This window comes from Dipodomys spectabilis, unplaced genomic scaffold (assembly GCF_019054845.1).
Source record: "Dipodomys spectabilis isolate Male_0828 unplaced genomic scaffold, ASM1905484v1 ptg000269l, whole genome shotgun sequence".
In the NCBI taxonomy this organism is placed as follows: Eukaryota; Metazoa; Chordata; class Mammalia; order Rodentia; family Heteromyidae; genus Dipodomys; species Dipodomys spectabilis.
The window spans coordinates 700,221-704,908 of NW_024870946.1; the positions used below are offsets into that span (position 1 = coordinate 700,221).

The 4,688-nt window shown below is 35.4% G+C and overlaps 1 non-coding gene across 1 annotated transcript; it reads left to right on the forward strand.

Annotated features, from left to right (window-relative positions):
* Window positions 1-1,630: 1,630 nt before the first annotated feature.
* Window positions 1,631-1,737, forward strand: LOC122125982. The gene has a single exon (XR_006150825.1). It is a non-coding gene; the product is annotated as a U6 spliceosomal RNA (small nuclear RNA).
* The last annotated feature ends 2,951 nt before the right edge of the window (window positions 1,738-4,688 follow it).

A 4,688-nucleotide genomic window follows, 5' to 3' on the forward strand; every position in this document is an offset into this window, starting at 1 on the left:
CATATGGGCTGGTCATCTGTAAATTGAAAGTTTGAATTGCAGTACTTTCTCTTAGATTTTGTGATCTCATCCTTCATTTTAAGTTGACTTGCATTTCACTATTGCTTACTGCTAATTCCTGCTTCTCAAGGAATTGAGGCCCTGAAATATTATAGGAAATGAGAAATTGACATGGATCTTCAATTACTTTCTATTGGCAGGTTGCCTGGGCCTAGTAGAGAAGTCTTGACCCTGTTATCTGATGATGTGGGTAACTGGGACATGGGATCCTAGAACCCATACATTTTGCAGAAGAATAATATCTTGCATACATGATATCTGAAAAATTTGCGTATAATCAATAGGTATGCTTCAGAAATATGGAGAAAAACAGTTTGGAACCAGCGAGTTAAAACAATAAACAGAGCAGCAGAGTAAAATCCTTTATAGTTTAGAGGAAAACAACATTTTTTTTTACCATGTGAATTCAGAAGAACAAGAACACTTAGAAGGTATCACAAGTTTATAGTGAAGACATTACATTGATACTTTTTATATTCTAGTATGTATTCTAAACCTAATTATTTATATTCCAATTCTCTTTATTGGAATAAATAATTATCAATTTATTTGTCAAATTATCAATTTATTTTACTAAGGTTCACTGTGTGAAATATGAAATCAGCACATATAAATATAAAATATCTAACTATATATAATATAATAAAAAGGGCACATGTTTTGCATTGTTCTGTTGTGGTTAGGGTATCAAAGACAACTCTGTTTTAAAGTATTATTGCATTATCTGTACCTCAGTGTTAGGTAGAGTTAGACCTAAAGCTTTAGCATTTGTAGAGGCAAGAGGAAACACTGTGATTAAAACATTACCAATTTAAGGCCTAATAATGAGGAGAAACATGGACTTCTCCTGGAGCTATGGAAATATTTGGTGATAGAAAGTCAGTAGTGTAAGTTCCTGCCTGGTTGGAAGGTAGACAGGCCAGACATCAGGAAATCATGCATATGAAGAATTTTTTCACCTTGGCGTTAACCTACTTTTGAAATGGTAGGTATAATAAACACTTAAATTTTGATAAAATACCTTCTAGTCTGAACAGTTCTGTCCGAACTGTTCATCTCTCTATGATCCCTTGTAACTAAGATTAGTTTTGTTCCAGTAAGACAATCTATGCTGTCAGGGTAGGATATTCTGGTTCGTCTGTTCCTACATGGAAGAAGGATAAAGGGTCAGGTAGACATTTGTGCCAGTAAGACCTCATTTGGGAAAATTTAAGCTGGAGAAGTTTAGAAGTAGCTCTTAAGCAAGGCTTACTTTGAAACTATTAGCTCCACAAAGCTAACTCAGTTACATAAATAAGTACTTGAAAAAGCCATCACCTTAGGACCTAGCTATAAGTGCTTCAAAGTATGATCAAATCTAAAATGAAAAAGCCTTAAAATTGTCATTGACAAAAAAACACAAATGTGAGCAATTGACTGAACAATATAATTTTTTTCCACTATACACATTATTTTAGGGAAATAAGATCAATAGTATTGTTAGGAACAATAAGGTTTCCTTGCTACAAATAGGCACCCAAGGATATAAGCCTGTATAAAGATTGCATCATTAATTACTTAAATTTAGAGGATACTACCTGCTTCAGTAGTACGTATACCCAAATTACAACAATACAGAGATTAACATGACACTTGCACAAGGATAATATGGAAATATGTGAAGTATTCCATATTTTTCGTTCTTCAGTTGCAGAAATGAAAAACAGTTATTAAGAAGTTGATTGCAAAATTACAAGCGTAACAATATATGCAAGTGTTAGAATTAAACATTAGTTTGACATCAGCGTATTAAATCTTCGCCTTAGAAAGGCCTTTATATAGAATAACCTTTACAAAACTTAGTTAACATTGTTAGTTAACAAAAATTAGTTAACATTGTCATTTTATCCCAAAGAAACATACTACTATAAGAACCTAGAAAAAGGGACTGGGAAGGTGGCTCAGTGGTAGAGAGCTTGCCTTGCATGCTTGAGGCCCTGTGTTCGATGCCTCAGCACAACATAAGCAAAAAAAAGCCAGAAGTGGCGCTGTGGCTCAAGTGGTAGAGTGCTAGCCTTGAGCTGAAGAGCTGAGGGACAGCATCCAGGCCCAGAGTTCAGGCCCACGACTGGACCAAAAAACAAAAACAAAAACAAGAACCTAGAAAAAAGTAATCTTAAATTTTCTATATGGAATGCAATCTGAAAGGACACATTTATTAATAAATATATATATTATAAAACAATGTTGAATTCAAAGTATATCTAGGAAAGAATGAAATAGATTATGGATATTATGCAAACACAGAATATAGAATATTTTAAAATATACTTTTTTCAGAAAAGAACCAGAAATATCTTTAGTTTCTGTACCACTCATTTCAATAGATAAGATCAAATTATTTCTGATTAAAAAATCTTAAACTGTGCAGAAATCATTACAGATGTACACAAACAACTCAAATACATTTTGACATCAAAGCCAGGCAATTCACTTGGAAAAATTCCACGGAATTTTTACATTAAGATATTGCTGTTATTTGGATTGTGAAAATATTTTGTATGGACACAAAGAATGGACTGGCATTTTGATGTTTAAGAAACGTAACTGATATCTTAACTATGCTAAATAATGCTGCAATGAACATAGTTGTTCTGATAGCTTTAGTATGGTCTTGTTTGATGCCCCTAAGTAGATGAATGGATAAAGAAAATAGAATCCTATGGAATGGAATTTTATGCCTCCCTCAGAAAGAATGACATTGCCCCATTTGTTAGGAAATGGAAAGACTTGGAAAACAATATATTAAGTGAAGTAAGCCAGGCCCAAAGAAACATATATCCTATGGTTTCCCTTATTTGCAATAATTAGTATATGTCTGAGACAAGCAGAAATGGTCAGATAAGTTGATGTTAGGTGAAATGAACCCCAAGATAAGGATTCAAATGTTTTTTTTTCTTTCTTGCAATTGTTTCTAACATATTTATAAGATGATTTCTTTGTTGCTTTGTATGTCCCTCTACCACCGTATAACCCCCGCTTTAATTGTATTTGGTGTTGGTATGATTTGTGGAGGGGAAGGAAAAAAACAAACTGTTTAAATAGGGATACAGGTTGACCCATTGCAACAATGAGATATACAAGATGTCATGTAGAAAAACGAACTTTACAACTTTGGCCAGGGGGAGGGTTAGTGAGGGGGGAGGGGAGTAGGGGGGAGATGAGAAGTTATGGGAAGGGGAAGTAAAGGAGGAGCCAACAATGCTTGGTAAGAAATGTACTCATTACCTTGCTCATGTAATTTTAACCCCTCTGTATGGTGTTTTCACAGTAAAATAATAAAATTCAACAAAAAAAAGATGAAAGAAAAGAAACTTAACCGAAACATTACAATTTAATAGAACAATTTGTACAGCCTTCCACAACTTCAAAGAGGTAGTGATGCATACTTATCCTTTTGGTAATATCAAAGGCAGTTTCTTCCAAGTTGTTCTTCAGACCTGGTTTGATATAATGTTTCAACAGAAGGAGATCCAGTGTATTTTTGCTATCTATATTCCCAGGAGCAAGATGCAAGGGAGTCAAGAGGCGTTTAGTTTGGGCATTGGTATCTGCATCATGATGAAGTAAGAAAGACACCACACTGGTATTATTACACGAGTAAGCACTGCACAGGGGTGTCCAGCCATTAACAATTTTTGCATAAATATCTGCTGCTTGAGCCACCAACTCATAGACAATGTATAAGTGTCCACTGTAGGCTTCCCGATGAAGAGGGGTATATTCATTGTCATCCCTAGTATTCACATGAGTGGCCTTTATGGAAGGTAGTCAGAACACTCTACTAAGCCGATTATTTTCAGCAGCTCAAAGAAGAAATTTGCTTGATCCTACTCCATTTTTTTTCTTGCAATTGATACGATTTCTCACTTTTTCATTTTGTTACTCATCTTCATCAGAATTGCCTAACTAGAGACTTTCAGTGCCAGTGGGAATAAGGTGTCCATGTATTTCCCCAATATTTCATATTTTTTGAACTTGTGGGAAAAATACAGTGAATTTTCTGCATCTTTTTTTTCATGATGATTTATTTTCTCTTTTTACATTTTTATTATTCTAAGTCATTCTAACTGGAAAGTTGGGAATTGATGGAGAGCCGAGGAAAGATGTTCCTCCGTATTCAAATGTACAGACTGAAAATGAGGATCACTGTTGTCTTCATGTGCAGCTTCTTCCAGGATTGAGAAAATAGAAGGTGGCTCAGGGGTAGAGTGTTTGCCTTGCATGTACGAGCAATGGCAGGTCATGTCCACTTTGCAGCCTTGTCATTCAGACCCACGGTGCAAAGAAAAAGACGTAATACCCCAGCCCTCTGAAGCTTGCCACTTTTTGTGGTATCCTACTTTATTTCTTCCTGCAAACCCTCAGGGCCTAGGATCCCAGGATCGGCTATGGGTCCAGAGACTGCACCACAGCCTAGGGTGATGGAAGCTGAGTCAGAGTTGCCACAACCTGAGTTCAAGCCCCATGGTTGGCAAAATAAAGAATAAATAAAACAATTAATTAACTATTTAACTAAATTAAAAAGAAATAAACCTCTCTAGCTTGGAATTTCTGCCAGTTTCCTTCCTTAGCCTGGGATTTGAACT